The sequence below is a fragment of the Cyanistes caeruleus genome, chromosome Z (assembly GCF_971803275.1).
Source record: "Cyanistes caeruleus chromosome Z, bCyaCae1.hap1.1, whole genome shotgun sequence".
NCBI classification, from domain to species: domain Eukaryota; kingdom Metazoa; phylum Chordata; class Aves; order Passeriformes; family Paridae; genus Cyanistes; species Cyanistes caeruleus.
The window spans coordinates 39,831,185-39,847,310 of NC_141732.1; the positions used below are offsets into that span (position 1 = coordinate 39,831,185).

The 16,126-nt window shown below is 42.3% G+C and overlaps 1 protein-coding gene and 1 long non-coding RNA gene across 7 annotated transcripts in view; one reads left to right on the top strand and one right to left on the bottom strand.

The window, feature by feature from the left end:
* Nucleotides 1–3,210: 3,210 nt before the first annotated feature.
* LOC111941745 (uncharacterized) lies at nucleotides 3,211–6,144 on the bottom strand. Its single transcript, XR_002870232.2, has 2 exons — nucleotides 5,621–6,144; nucleotides 3,211–4,472 (listed from the first exon to the last, which is right to left on the bottom strand). It is a non-coding gene; the product is annotated as an uncharacterized LOC111941745 (long non-coding RNA).
* A 128-nt stretch (nucleotides 6,145–6,272) lies between these two features.
* The window catches only part of SEMA4D (semaphorin 4D), an 83,562-nt gene continuing 73,708 nt past the window's right edge, over nucleotides 6,273–16,126 (top strand). For 2 of the 6 annotated variants that reach the window (XM_086869121.1, XM_086869127.1), the window contains exon 1: nucleotides 6,884–7,168. The gene's annotated coding sequence lies outside the window, so the exon portion shown is untranslated. The other 4 variants (XM_086869125.1, XM_086869124.1, XM_086869120.1 and 1 more) reach the window with 4 other exon arrangements.

Consider the following 16,126-nt stretch of genomic DNA (forward strand, 5'->3'; position numbering starts at 1 on the left):
AACTTGCTCTACTATAAAACTTTTGCTTCCTCTACTTCCCAAACTTCTTTCTTTTCTTTTTTTTTTTTAATTTTCCTGTATGGTCTGGCAGTTTGGCAGAAACACAAATCATTTCTAAGGAGGGGACTGCTTTAGAGAGATAAAAGGCATCTTTTCCTGATAGCCGAACTGCTCGATGCACATTAAAGGCAGTAATCATCAGTCTTCGCACTTTTCTTTCCCTTTCAGGGAGGACTGCAAGATACAGATATGAGTTCTGATATTGTGCACAACTACTCGCTTATATTGTTACACAAGTCTTAGAGAAGCTATAAAATGTTCCAAATTTCTGCAGGCTTAAAATGACCTTTTAAAATGATCTTTGTGAGTCTCTTGTCAGACTAGCCTTGGTCCCTTCCAATCTATTCATTTTTCCTTTTGTTACTCCCTGGAACAGAGTTCTGTTCCCAAGAGGGTTTTGATAGTAGCAAATTGCTCATATCAGCTTAGAAAAACCCATCCTCTCCTGTACTGTATGTCCTTTTATTTAATTTATAATAGTGAGGCAATTGGATCCTTTGCTTTGTTCTCCATATAAAGTAACAGAAATCTAATAGGAGCAACTGGTGGAAAGGAAAACCTTACTCTAGGGCAGGAAAAAAAATGTCCCTGTGACAGACATCACACTGGGAAATCATGACCTGGTTTAGCTTCAACCAAAGAGGTGGTTATTAGGGCAACTTAGTTCAAGAAGCAAGTTACATCAGGCTTTTGCATTCTTTGGGAGTGAGAAGGACAAGGGATGCCAGCACAAAAAAAGAAAAGGAAAAAAAAAAAAAAGGTTACACAAGGAGAGGAAAGCAGTCTGCTTTCACCTTTTATTCACAGTATATTTCCACTGCTGACTTCTCATTTTGTGGATTCATGGTTTTCTGCATGTTGACAGGAATCAATTGGATCGTCATTATTTGAGAAATAATGTTCCTGTACAAGAACAGGAGCAACTATGACATACATGCTTTAACACTGTTTTTCTATCAAGGTTCAAAGTTGGGAGCCTACAGGTTTTAGCTGGGTAATTCAGCAGAACTTACAGTCAAAGGTAGTTACAGGCACTGGTAGATGTCAAACAATCTCCCTAGTATTGTGATCCTCTCTGAGTAAACTGTGTGCATGGAAAGTAATGGAATTAAAATGCTATGCTGAATGATGAAAAGGCAGACTCTTCACTCAATACTGTGGTAATGCATTTCCTTCTTCCCAGGCCACACTATGATCTGAGACATGCGCACATAAAGGAAACAGATCTGTGGTTACTATCTTTTACAATCAAGTTTGTCACCAGAAAGATCGCCTATAATTCCACTTCTTAATTTGTTTTTGTAAAGCATCATATGAAGTTATTAGTCTATAAAAAGAAGCAAGAGAAATAAGAAAACATCCTAAAATATTGTAATAGTGCAGGCAATAAAAACGTAGGGTTCATATAGGAAGAATGCAAGCTTAGTATAAAGTTTTTAAATGTTTCAATCCACTACTGTCAAACCCTACATTTGCTTTTCCAGTGTTAACAACAGAACACCTTTGTCACCTCTCTGGTGTCATATTTATTCATGACTAGCATATGTTACCCCACACCAATAGTTTGATGGATATTTTACATGAGAAAAACATGTAATCAGAAATAATTCTTGTGACTGGTGATGACTACCTTAAACAATTTTCATTAATTTGATCTCTTTGGAAATATAATTGCATTTTCAAAAAATATGAAAACAATATATTGAGTTTTAGTTTCTTCATTATTCTTAATGTACTATATTATTGATGTTGCCTCATTGACCTTGTCCCCTGAGGTAAGCACTGCTGACACCTTTTTTATTATTTTTCTCATTAATAAACATGTGCCTCCTTCACTAGCCCATGTACTACTTCCACCATGTAGAGTGGATAAAGTGTCTTTTATCATTCATTTATCATTCATTGACTGTTGATTCTAAGTCTTTCCATGCCATCTTCCTATGAAAAGGCCATTGGAGTGGATAGTTTCTTAATTTTGTTCCCATGCACATATATTAGCTGTTTGTGTAAAGATTACAGGCTCTGTATGTGGACACTGATAAGTGAAAACACAAAATATTTGTTGTTGCTGTTTTGCCTAGGAGGAAAGTATGTTATTAGTGTAATTTGATAGTAATATTTCATTTTAAAATACGAATGCTGACACAGCACCAGGATGAGGGGAATCCCTATCCTTCCCTAAATTCACCGTGTTCTTTTTCCCTTTATCAAACTCTCTAACAGGCTGTGCTGTGAGATTTAATGGACACTAGATTATGGGTAACTCCATGGTTAGACACCAACCTACAGTGTAACTCCACTAAATCTGTTATTCCAGATTAGAAAATGAAAATATTCTCTGTGACCTTTACAGTGTTCTCAGGCACACAGATCCACCAAAGACAGAGAAAAAGACCTTCCTCTGCCACGTCATCCAGACATGCACTTCCCCTATGCTACATCATTTAAATGCAGATGTCTATGTAGCATTTACTAAGCTCTCTCTTCTTCTGTTTTAGGCATACAAACATGGTAAATACAGGGACAATTTTAAAGTCCCTGAGTGTATCCTCTACATAATTGCCATGTTTATCCATAATGATATAGGAAGTGTTCAGTCCAAAAAACCCAGAAAAGCCCAAGGTTAGGAGATAAAACCCTTTGAATATTATAATTTAGTTTCACTGCCTCTGTAATTGCAAAAGTGAAGTCAATGCATTTTCTCTGCCTGATGGGGAAGATACAAAAGTAAAAGGTCAAGGCTTTATCCATCTGTGGTTCTGCCACTGACTTAGTGTATAATCTTGCACAAATCACTTTGAGCTGTTGTGTATCAGGTCCTAACCAGGATAGTTAATGGCATCTTCCTGCTCTGCAAATAGTTTTAGGTCTATGTCTATTCTAGTAGCTTAATAACATTAATCAATGTTAATTTATTGAGCAATGCTTTTAAATGCCTTCTGTGTGCTTATTTTTCTGTATTAATGTTTCCAAAACTGTTTTTATTGTCATGATTGTAAAATGTACTTTAAATCCTTATTTTTATTATGTTATTTTCCCACAGCTGGTAGTGAAAAGAGATTTTTTTTTTTCAGCAATGTGTGCTGTTTTCCTCTAAAGCTGGTTTAAGTCAATGACTGAAAATCATGCCATTACAACAATATAAAGGTATAGCTTGAAACTTTGACTTTATTCAGAATTGTCCACAGCTGCATTCATTCAACCCAACTATTTATTCTTTTATTCTCTTTCATGCACTCTGCTACTGACTTATTTCCTGCATTATAAATTGGTTTGCAAACCTGTGGGCATGTTCACTGCCCTTTTCACTGACTTAGTAAAAACCTACCACCTGTTCACTCACTCACTCTTGGACAGATCTGCCCTCGGTCTCAGACCTGGCTTCTGAGACAGTTTTGGTCTCCTCTCATTCCTTACTCTGCTCCTGTATCTTCTACCCTGTAGCTAATTTGTTCCTGAGGTTAGTTAAGGACTGAGGGTTTAAGAGACCGTCAGTTGTTACAGCTTTCTTTAACCCCTTTTTCTTGCTTAATTGCTCTTTTTTTTTTTTTTTTCCTGCCAGAGATTTGATACAGCTTGCCTAGACTTAAAATACCCGTGTGTATATTCAACCTCAACACATTGTCTGAAGCAAGTGTACTAGGACTGAGGCAGCCTTTACATATTGCTACTTTGCAGAAAGCATTACAAGTCCTTTTGAAGATTAGACTTTATTATGCTTATAGTAGAGGTTTTTAAAAGCATGTTTCCTCCATGTCCTTGGAATACCCACTATGGAATTGATGTGGACATGTATTAATAACCGTTCATTATATGATCTCATTGCCACAGCATGCAGTATTTGGAAGATTATTATCTTTTTTAGAAAAACAAAATCAGTTATAATTACTGTGAGGACCAGTGTCTTCAGCCCTACACCACTAGCTCACATACAACCTAGACTAATATTACAGGCCTCTGGAAAACTTCTCAAATTTGTGTCAGAGGCCATTTGTTTTACAGTCCTGTGAAAGACATGACTTGTAACTGGAACCAAAAGGAATTTTCAGTGGTGTAATTTATGGTACTAGCTGTATGTCCCCAACACTATTATTACTAGTGTTTTCTTTTTGACATCAAATCCCATTTGGTAATATATTATACTTGAAAGAAGGTTCTAAATGTGACTGAGAGTCTGCCATGTGAAAAGGTACAAATATCAATTCCTTCAAGTCTGCAAGACTCTCCAAGTTTTGCTGAGAATGGAGATTGAAAACTACATTATACAAATTAACAATTTAATTCTTAAGAGGTCAAGACATCTAACCTGGATAGAGTCAGAAAGAATGGAAATTTTATCTTGGTGCTAGTCTTTGGTCCAGTTCCCTTGTGCCACTCCAGGTTTTTGGAAATGTGTGCAAACTGCAGGCTCGCTGGGGAAACATGACAAAATTCCTGTGATTTTCGTACTCAGAGCTAAGAACTGCCCAAGCCCTAGATTTTGTTAATGATTAAAAAAAAATCTTTGTTTCTTCCCTTGGAATATCATTTCATAGTCATATCCCTCAGGAGATGTTTAGTTTTGTCTATACCAGAGGGTTTTGCTAGCATATTAATACCAGTAGTCAGCCCCAGTGGAGATGCAGGCTAATCTTCTGATAGTATAAATTATAGCAACTGCACAAATAAAATATGGTAAGGATTTTTTATCATGCTGCTGTATTTGCAGCAAGAATTTTCTGGCATGGGCTCATCTGATCCTTTTTTATGGCCCTGTAAGACTTAGGTTAATCATCAGAGCTGGTTTTCCACCTTCCTTCCTGGCAGACCATGGCTTCTCAGCCCCTCCTGCTCCCCACTGCTGTTGTCCCCCCAGAGCTGGGTATGACTTTCTTCCCCAGTGTTTTGATAGCATTATGACCTTATTTGATGTCAATGGTGTGATGAACACTGGTTACCCCATGTCAAGCTAGACTGAGTTAAACCACCATTCTGAAAATGTAATGCAGGAAAACTGATTTCCCACTGTTTTCCACACAACAGACTGTTTGCTGGCTATGCTAATACCCTCCTTCACACTCTACCATTTCATAGACCCTGAAATATCAAGGATGCTTTGCATCTAAACTTCCTTCCTCTGAGGTTATCATTATGTCTCTATGTCTTTAAGAGGCTCGATTTCCTCTATCATTTCTTTTTGACAGTACTCCTTGCCTACGGCTAACGTGAATTATTAGAGATTGACTAGCATGTTATTGTAAAAATACAATGTTGTGTAATGCTGGAATTTAAAGGTCAGACAGTAAAGCAAGTGCCAGTATCTAACGAACTAAACGTTTTGTTCGGTCTTGCTTCAATGACTGTTGCTAACCAAGCTACGGCAATCTCATGACACTGGTATCACCTGTTCCACAGCAATAAAAAAACCCAAAGCAAACCCCAATCCAAACCCCGACAGCCATGTGTTGGTCCGTGTCATTCGTCTGAACAGTCACACCAGCGTGCACGGACATGATGGTAATCAATAACTCATCAGTGACTCAGCAGAAGGATCGCGGGTGAGATCTGGGCATTTACTGACCTATTTTCTCTCCTTCTATATACCGCCAAGCAGTCACCTAAGCCAACCTATGCTTTAAGGTGCAATAATTCCAGTAACGTTTGCTTTCGACACGCGTTATTCCAGTCCCATGATGCCGAGAAGCGGGATCCCAGGTGCGGTTTTCCCTGTGGTCTGCGGCGAGCGGATGCATCCTGGCCGAGACGAACAGAGGCGGAGGAGGAGCAGCGGAACGCGACAAGTGGCACTAGGTGCGAGGAGCTGCGGCGGCTCTCGCACGGCCCGGCTCAACTGCGGGACACCGCACCTGCTTTCGGCAGAGGCGCCTCGCTGCCTTGCCAAGCCACGCAGCGCCAGGTGGCGCGGGAGGAGCCGCTCCGCCGGCGCCGCGACCGGGCTAATGTCACCCGGCGCCGTTGCTGCTCCGGCCGCCCCACGGGGCCGCTGCCGTTAACGGAGCTGCGGCGGGTGCGGGGAAAGGGACGAGCATCACCGAGGAGAGGGCGGCTCAGCCCCCCTGCCGGACCGCCGGGAGCCAGAGCCGGGTCCGCCCCCCAGCGCCGCTCGGCCGCCATACTGCGGGGCAACCCAAACTTGTTACACACGGGCACCAACTCCTCCTCCTACGCCTGCCCTTCCCGCCGCCCTGCCCCCGCCGCCGCGGGAGGAGGGGGCTGCGCCGGCCCAACCCCAGCCGCGGGGACGGCGCCGAGGCGGGCGGGGGCCGTGCGAGGGGAGCGCCGCAGCCCCCCAGCCCCCCGCAGGTAGGAGCGCCCGGCGGGGCGGGCTGTGCGCCGGTCGGGGGAGGAGGAGACGGCGGCGGGGGGCGGGCAGCGGGCGGAGGGAGCAGGAGGCGGCGGCGAGGGATCGGTCGGCACCGGGGCAGCGACCGTCCGTGCCCGCCGCGCCTTCTCCCGCCGAGGTGGGTGCGGGGCTGGGGGACCCGGCGTGGGGGTGGGCGGCTGGGCCGCACCTACGGAGCGCAGCCGGTCCTGCCGCCTGACGGGGCCCGGGCCGCCGCTGGGTTCGGGTGGGGGGCGAGGGCGCTGGCAGCCCCCGCCCGCGACGCGGCCGGAGCGAGACGGAGAGGAGGAGCCTGCAGCAGCAGCAAATGAGCGAGGGCTGCCAGGTTTATAAATCTGATTTTCCTCCCACCGCTACCGAGCCCCGCTGAGTCCGGCGGGAGCGAGCGCCCGGCCGCCGGCTGCGGCTCCGCCAGGTGCGTGCCCGGGGCGGCGGTCGGGCCCCTGCCGCCCGTGCTGACCGCACCTGCCGGGCAGACGGGGGCTGGGGGCGCGCCCGAGGGTGCTGAGGACGGATGGGAGGCGCTTTCGCCCGGTTGAGAAGCGGTCGGTTTCCAAGGGCCAGCAGCCCAGGTTGCCAGGAGCGTGTCCGGGCGCTTCGGGGAGGCCGCTGTCTGCTGGGAGCCGGCGTCGCGCGTTCAGCGAAGAGCAGGACGCGGTGCTGGGTGTTTGCTGCCGGGTGACCGGCTGCATGTGTTCTGAAGAGCTGTTAAGTGCTGCCTTATTTTTCAGCTGTCAGGAGAGTTTAAATCAGGTCTCCAGAGAGGTGCGAGTTTACAGGGTGCTGGTGAAGAGAGAGTTTTCTGTCCCCGTTTGCCCCTCAGCTAATTCTGAGGGGATATCTTCACCGCTTCCCGGAGGTGTGGGCTGTTGCATGGTATTTTCCGCGTATACAAAAAACTACGCATCATGGGCGTTTAAGGGAGAAGGATTGAGTGGATGAATGCAGCCGTGGTAACTTCTTTGTTGCAGCTCCTTTCTATTACGTGACTGCCTTTAGCAGGGAGGGGAACAGGAGCTTGATCGCTGCCCTGGTGTGGGAGGGAACCTGATGGATCTGTTGGTTGAAGGGATTTTTCAAGTCTGCTTTTTGGTTTAATGCTGAAGCATTTTCCTATCTTCGTTTATGTCTTTATTATCATGTACCTCTTGTGGGGAGTTAGTTCGGCTGAAAAATGTGAAGCATCACCTTTTAAGTTTATAGCGCCCAGGTGTTTCTAGTAGCTCTGGAAATCAGTGTGATAATAAAGCCTATTTTTTTACGAAAATTCCTACAGTAATTAGCACACGGCTGTTGGCTGCTTTGTGCCCATCAGGCTCAGAAATAGCTACTGATGTCATACTCCCTTTTGGATACCTGTATGGAGGTTTTGTTAGAGAACTGTTTAATGACTTCTTTTATTAGAAAGAGTGCGAGCTCAGGCAGTTACGCAAGTGCGCCTAAAGGAAGCTGTGCTGGCTTCATGGATGGCGAATGTGGAGGCCGAGCCGGAGTGGGAGTATCATTTACAAACTGAGTTAGAAAGGGGCATTGTAAGAGAGACCCGAGTGGCTCCTGTCGGGTGAAACACTGTACGTACCATGTTCCCTGCTGCGCGGGGAAGAGCCTTAGTACAGTGTGCTGCCTGGGGTGAGCAGGCTATGTATGGATGGCCACTCATCATTCTTTCCGGTAGCAGAGATGAGGTATAGGTGACTTTTTTCCACTGGAAGCAAATGAGTGGCATGGGAATGTGTTACTGCATGTATATTCTTAGAGGGAGAAAAAAAAAAAAAAGGCTTTGTAAATGGGGAGCTGGTTTGACTGATGAAGTCTGTCTTTACTATGATCTCTTAGCTTGCAGAGGAAGTAGTTTACCATCTCTCCCTCCTCGCCTGAAGCAATTACTTTATACACCTTTCTCGATGGTCAAGAATTGCTACAGTCTGCTGACAAAAGCTGCTTGCATTCATACCTACCAAAATATGTCTATAGTTATTCTTTAAATTTCTTACTTTTTAAAATTTTTCTTTTTTTTTTTTTTTTGTAAGAAACAAAAGCCATTGTAGCTAATGGGGAGGGAGGTAGCTACTTCCACAACAAATGAAGTGTTAGATGTTAACTGTTCTATTTCAAAACTAACACTGATTCATAGGTTTTTCTGGACACTCTAAGTACAGGTGTGCCCACAGATTTAATACATTGTGTTGCCATCTCTTTGCTAGTATAATGATTCAGTCCCCTCTCCTCCCCCCATCCCAGTCCCTGCATAAACAGCTATTACACTGAACACTTGATAACCTTTTTTGTTAACCTTGTGTGGATACAGCAATACCCTGCCAAAATATGTGGATTTATATCACTTAAAGATCCTGCAGGAAGCACCTTTGGTTGTCCTGGCACATCCCATATTGGCCTGCCTCATGAGTAGCTGAGATTCAGAGTTCTCTGCTTCACGCAGCCTTTTTCTGGGGAGGAGCTGGAGAACTTGAGAGGATCTGTCATCTGCTGAAGGCCACTTGGGTGGAGTTGAAATCTGCACTGTGCTTGCTCTGCAGTGCACTCCTGCCCTCTCTCCCAGCTGTCTTAGGGGGTGTGTGCCAAATGAATCTTTTAGTTTTAAAATACATTTTCTTAGCTGTTCTCTTGCAGTAAGGCAAGTGGGAGGTCTCTTTCAATCATGTCAAAATTAATTCTTGTGCTGAGCTGCTAGCATTAGATGTAATACTTGCATACGCCACCTAGTTTGCAAAAGGTGTTGGATAAGTTGATAGGTGGTTGTGCCATAATCTGATTTTTAAAAATATAAATTAGTTGAAAAGCAGTTTCTTAATGTATATGACCATGAAAGCATTCATGAATGGGTGGTGATCTGTTGTTTCTTATTAAACTAAAAATCAAGTACTTGTAGGCGTGACTGAGACAGTGTTTCACAGTGCTTTAAATTCTGGGTAGCATGTGAGAATAATGTTGAAGATTTAAAGATGACAACAAAAACAAGTAAAGCAGATAGTAAACTTTCATTGTGATAATATTAAACAGTTTGGTGGGAGAGTGTTCTCTGTTATGCCATGTACTCAGTTGCTGTTTGCCATGTTAATTAACTGAAGAAAGGTATGCTCAATTGGGAACCTGCATAATAAACAAGGAGCTGGGAAGTGCTTTTGGCTTTTTGTTTGGTTGTTCTTTCTCTGAAGTTTTCTGTCTCCTTTTTTCTAACTAGTCATTTCTCTGATGATAAAGCAGTGTTTTATAAGGCCTTCTTCATCTGGCTTTGCATAGCAGTCTTGTGCTTGAGTGTCTAGGTAGATAGATAAAAGAAGCGTATTGAAAAGAATGATAAAAGTCCCACTTAACCTTACTTGTGTCTTGAGTTTTGGAAGCTGAAGTGGCTGAAGAGTAGCTTTTCAGTGAAGCATACAACTGGTTGAGTACCAAAAAGAGCTTGGGAAAACCAAAAGGCACTGCTGCAGTTTCCGTTTGCAGTTAACTTGTATATAGCTGTGCAGGCTAGATGTAGAAGCTGTTTTGTTTCCCTTCTGATACGAGGGTTTTGTCCTTGTTTCTCAGATGAATTAATGAAAGGATCCAAAAATTACTTATGTTCCCATAGCTGTTCAGCTATAAAGAACAAAGCAGAACTTCCTATTTCAGACTAATGTGTGCTGTCATCTTGGATTGGGAAGTTACAGATCTTGCTGTCCAGAACTGGATTAATGAGGTCTTACATTTAATTGTATTTTGGCCAAAAAGCTTTTATAGTCTTTTATTTGCCCGTAAAGTTCCAGGAATGCAAAGTCCTGTTTAGCTTCTGGAGGTGTTGCTGTAGCTTGCCTTCACCATGAGGAGGGAGGATATTGCAGTAAGTGTGTTGAGCTCTGCTTCTAGCCAAGAGTGTGCAAGAGCTGCTCTGTTTCCTCCTGCTCCCTGTAACACCCAGCTGTAGTGCAGCAAGCTTCTGGGTATGTTAGTGTTTCTGAAAACAAAATTAATAAATACACCAGAACTTCCTTTTACTGGGTGTAGGGCTTTCTCTTTTTTTTTATGGTGGGATGGAGGATGAAAAAAAGACTTGTATTTAATGGAGGAGCATGAATGTTGTTTTCAGTACTGTAACTCTTGAGACTTTAGACACGTAAGTCTTTTAAAGCACCAAACAGCAGCCTTTACTTCAAGACTTCGTTGTTCTGTACTGAGGTGGCTGGTTCTTGTGGCCTGTGGGGGGAAACAAAACAGATGGTAAAATAAAAAAAAAAAAACCTGTAAACAGATAAATAATAATAATCTGTAGATGTAAGCAGATAAGGAACTTAGGAATCTTTGTAAAGACTGTACATATAGTTAATTGAAGACAGTGTATGAAGTTTAGAACCAAGTTTGTTGGTACAAGAAATAGTGGACACACGTTTTTTGTCTTTCTCTGCTCTTCTGCCTATTTCTTTTTTTCTCTGTTCATGTACAGCAGTGAGCTCATAATCCACTAGGCATTTTCTGCATTGATCCTCTTAAAAAATTAGTATTAGCCTATATATGAGGCAGGCTAAAGAGGATTGAACACTGCTGCAAAATTAGTACCTGTTGGCCTCATTGCAAGGACAGGCAGGTTCCCTGTTTCTTGCACAGAGCCTGGTTGTGTGTTTCTCTGCAGGGTTGTACAGGCTGAGCAGATGTGTAGGTGATAGAGCACTGGTATGGAAGTGACTTGGAAATATATGGAATTAGCAGACTGGAAAATTGTGATATCTTAGTGCATCTGATTGCTTAGCTGGGAGACAGAAAAGAACAGGCAAAGCAGGGGAAGGTTATGGAAATGGCCAGTTCTACTGGGAAAGCAAGGAGGAGAGGAAAAACTTTTACAGACTTGGTTAGCTCTTTGCTGGTGTGCAGCAGAGAGACCAAAGGTTGTCTGGAAGCTAAAGCAGGTCTGACAGAACCGCAGCAAGGCGAGACAAGTGGGGGCGGCTGGTGTTCCCTGTGCCTGAGTAAAACCTCAAGGTCCACAAAGATTTGCATGCCTTGCAAATGGCAAAGCCAAGCAGTTGGGGGGAAAAATGCATGAAATGTGGTTATAGTTCTTGCTTTGTTGAAGAGTAGTTTTCACTACTTTAAACCACTTTTTTTTTTTCACTTTAAAGCCAGGCTTTAACAGTATTTCTGAGTTTTCTTCCTTCTCCCAATGTAAAGCAGGCTTTCTTCTTGCCCCAAATAATTGATTTATAAGTGTATGCTCAGTTGCTTGGTTTTTTTTAATAAACAAATGATAATGTATGAACTTTGTCATTGAATATACAAAGAGATGTACAAAAATGTGGAGGCTTTTTGTTTTTTTATAGAATGTCTTTGTTCTCATTTCCACTGAAAATGATAATGAGTTATGATTGTGTGTTACTGGAAGAACAATGCAGGATGTGGGGAAGAGACCTAGAGATGTGGAAGCTCTTGGATTTGAATTCTCTCTCTGTGTAAATTTTATATGTTCTGGGGAGAATGGAGCAATACAGACTTTAAAAAACAAAATGAACATTCAATCGATGTCTTAAATCAGGTCATTGAAGTTGTGCTTGACATTGGTTAGGTTTATTGTAATTAAACTCATAATTCTGGAATACTTGAAAAGGAGCTGTTGTTTGTTTTGCCGTGCCTGATGTGGTCTGGTTAAAGTTTGTGTGAGGACACAGTTAATTCTGTAATGTATCTCCAGAAAATGCATTACCTTACCTTTCTGGTTTGCAGATCGTTTCTTGTGACAGTAGGAAGGACTAAACTGGCAATACATTGTGGTGTTTGGGACTGTCATTTGCACATGGATATCACTGGTTTGTTTTCTAGAGTTACAGTAACTTGTAAGAATGTATGTCAGTACAGTATTTTACAGATAATTCTTCTCTGTGCTTTCACCTCATCTAGTAATGCTTGAATTTATTTGGAAGACATTTATTAAGTCACACTTAAGAAATAAAATCCAGTTGTTAATGCAAGCAGAACATCTGACTGTTCAATAAAATCAGATGAGACTCCTTTTGTTTGTCTGCAGATGTAAGGAAGACAGTTTGTGGAAGGGGGATCATTGGACCAGCTGATCCAATGACAGGCTTTGGGACAATCAATATTCTCTCAACCTAATCTTACAAAATTGCCCTTCTTTCTGAGCCCCATCTTGGATGTTCTCAGTAGACTCTGTAATTCAAGCCACTGCAGTGTGGGCCACGAGATACTGCTGTGTCTAATCTGTATGGTAAGAATTGTCTGCAAGGCATTTAAGAAGAGAAGAGTAGTCTGCACAAAGAAGTCAATAATCAGGGCCCTGGTCTGAAACCTGTCAGGTTTGTGTGGCTGGAACGTAGCTGAGGGTGGGCGTATGCCTGCCGAGGTTGCCCTCTTGTACAGGGACATGCACAAGTATACTCTCCTGATCTCTCAAAAGAACAAGAACGACAAAAATCCAAACCAAACAAATCCACCCCCCCCCCACCCCCCAAACCAACAATAACAGCAAAACTATCCAACCAGAAACACACACACAATCCCCAAAAAACAAAAGCTCCCAGTAACAAGCTCTAGGAGTCTGCTAGACAAATGCTGTGCTCAGTTTTTTGGTTTTTTTTTCCCCTCCCATATATCTGTTGTTTCTTTTCACAAAATGTGTCTAAAATGGCCAGAGGCAAGAAATTCAGGCATTCCTGTTTCCACTCAGCAATTGCATATAATTACTAAGGATTTGCAAGAGATATATGTGCGTGCACAAATCCCCATCTGTGTGTGGTTGTAGATGTACCCCACCTGAAGGGTCCCTTTGTCAGAAAATTATTCGTTGATCAGAGCTGTAGGTGTAAAGAAAATAAGTACCTTTGATGGAAGTAGTATCCCCAGCAAAAAAGCAAAACAACAAAAACACTGCAAAGCCATTAAAAAGTGTCTGTGTTTTGCTCAGTGGTAGGAGTTAAGTTTTTCTTTCTTGATTTAGATGAGAGAATGACTGCCTTTTTCTTCATTAAATTATTTGGGTTGTTGAAAAATGTACAATTAAATATTTAGGTGCTTGCCCCTGTGGAAATAAATTTACTGCTCAGTTGAATCTGATTTAGGTTTTACTCACCATCAATGAAATTGATAAACTTCTTTGAAAGGTCACCCTGGTTATCTTCTAGGTGAGACTTAAGAAGTCATTTCACTTCCTTTGTATTGGAACTAGTTGTGAAGGATTGTATGATAAATATGTGAGACCTTTCCATAGGCTTAAGAGCTTTTATCTCTGCAATTTTCTCTCTCTAAAGAATTGAAAAATAAAAGAACCAGCCCATAGGTATACATTCACAGTATATTACCTGTTTAAAATACTTGACTGGCTATTTTTAATGAGGGTGGATTCTACTGAAATAGTTTCTTTCCTCAAATTTGTAGATAACTTTGTTCTAAATGTATGTTGAATCTTACATTTTATGTGTCTAAGGGATTTATTACTGCAATATCAGATGGTATGTGACACAAATCTATTTCATGCAAACATGTGACTGCATAAATTAAATGTGTATATTGGCTTGTGTGCATTTGTTGGTAAGAACACACTCTCAGATGGTGGGACTTGCCTCTTTGGAATGGATTTAAAATAATAAAAAAAGGCATCAGTTTGCATTTGCATTGAAATGGGCCTCCTATGTGCATAAATTGATTGTGCATCAAATGGTACATGCTGATATCCAGGAATTCCACTGTGGTTTTTAAGACCCCTTTTTACCTCTCTTTACCACTGACAATCACCAGAGGTAGAAGTAACCATTATTCAGAAGCTGTCTTCTGTTCTCTAATTTAATTGTTGGTTTTTATGAGAGTTCAGTTCCTGTCGCTGCATGTCTGCCTCTGTTTTTCTTCATAGCTCTGCTTTCCATCTTCTGGAATAGGATGCAGATTTATTATATGTCAATTGCTTTGGAAAAAGAAATTTCTCAGCAGATTATGAAATGATGCTCTTGATCAGGTGAAGCATCTGATGGTCTGTGTAACCTCTGGTTTCTGCTTAGTTTTAGCTGAGAAGGCAGTATACTTTGAAGATGAATTTGCTGTAGTGTGAGGGATGGTGCTGAAACAGGTTTGGGAGCATGTCCTAGGAGAATGGGCGAGTGCAGCAGAAAGTCAGTTGAGCAGGAGTAGTTACTGTTTGTCTGTGGAAGGTGAATGGAGTCAGCTGTGCTAATTTCTATGCAGTAAATGGGCTTTGAGAGTCAAAGGTGCTGATGTGGCCCTGTCATTACAAGGCGCCCGACAGTGAAGGGAGCTTTGAGGTTCCCACAGAGAGATGTTGGCCTGAATATTTCCATGGCAACAGCCATCCCTTACACATTTATAACCTTTGATTAAAGATACAGAAAGGAGGGGAAAACCTTTTAAAAGTTATAAATGTATAGCTTTAACTAGATCTTTCATTTTAACAGTATTCCTTATTTACATTCCTTGGAGTGTGGAGATTTTATAAGGAACACAGCTGTCCTTTCCCCATTTGGTAGACTTCGAGATGACATTTGGGGGCATATGTGATGTTCTGGAGATGGCTATCTGACTTGGATCATAGATGCACTAACATCATGCACCGATTTAGTTGCTATTTATTTACATCCATGTATGTTTTGTTCCAAAATTGTACTCTTAAGTTTACTATGCAAGGGGATTTGTTACTTTGATAAAAGTGTTTGAGGAAACAAAAGCCCTAATTCTCTATTGAATAAGACTTATTTTCAAAGAGGAGGAACATGAGATACCCTAAATTGTAGTTTCTTAAGCAGTATAGCGGCTGATGCACAAAAACCTAACACTGGTGGGGAGAGCAAACTGTTCCTGCAGAAACTTAGGCTTGCTCTTGGTTTGCAAGCTGTGCGGAAGGGCATATTTATGCTTGCTGCGTCTTCACATCCCTCCCTCCTTTACCCACCCCTGTGTTCTTAACAGTACTTTTCTTCATGATACCTTCGTGGCCAGGTATCAGGACTGCGAATGGAGTATTCTCTGTCCACTTGTAATTCCCAGGTGCAGCATGTTGCACTTCCTGAGAATATTTTTTTACTGAAAAGCAAAAGAATTTTGCCACTTTTCTTAGATCATCCTTGTGAAGAAACAGTGAATTGCTTTTGGATTTCATGTTTGTGCTAGAAGTTGAGCTATAATACCTGGACTGATGCAGTGGGACATTTGCAGAGGGATGAAATAAAACTGTTTCTTCTGTGCTTTTACTTTGAGATACTGTTAGGCTTTCTTTTTGCTTTGGACTAATCAGGGCTGACTCTATGTGAGGCCATTGCTGTCTTGGTGAGGGAAAATGACAGATATTTTGCTGGGACTGCATGCAGAGTCTCTCCAGCATTTTGCCGTCACTCCTTTTGGAAGGAAGAAGTGTATAGCATAGCTGCTACTAAGCTTAGTGTTTGATAGTTTAAATGGACAGAATTGCCTAGGGTTCCAAAACAGGGAGTTTTAGTGCTACAGATGTGTTGTTCCGTCCGAATTGCTAAGGCTCAGCAGACTCTGTGGTTACTGAGAGCCTCATGTACTGCTTCTGCCTTGACCATGCAGCAAAGCACCTTTCATGCTGCTCTTGTACAGATCCCTAACATTCATTGAGAGAGCTTTTGGTACTGAAAGTTGGTTACTGTGGAAAGGTCATAGTGACTATGCAAAAAGGACTGGAAAGTTCATGATGCTGGGAAATTTAGAAGTTTCCATTACGAAAGAGATAAGAAAAAGAAAACTTGGAGG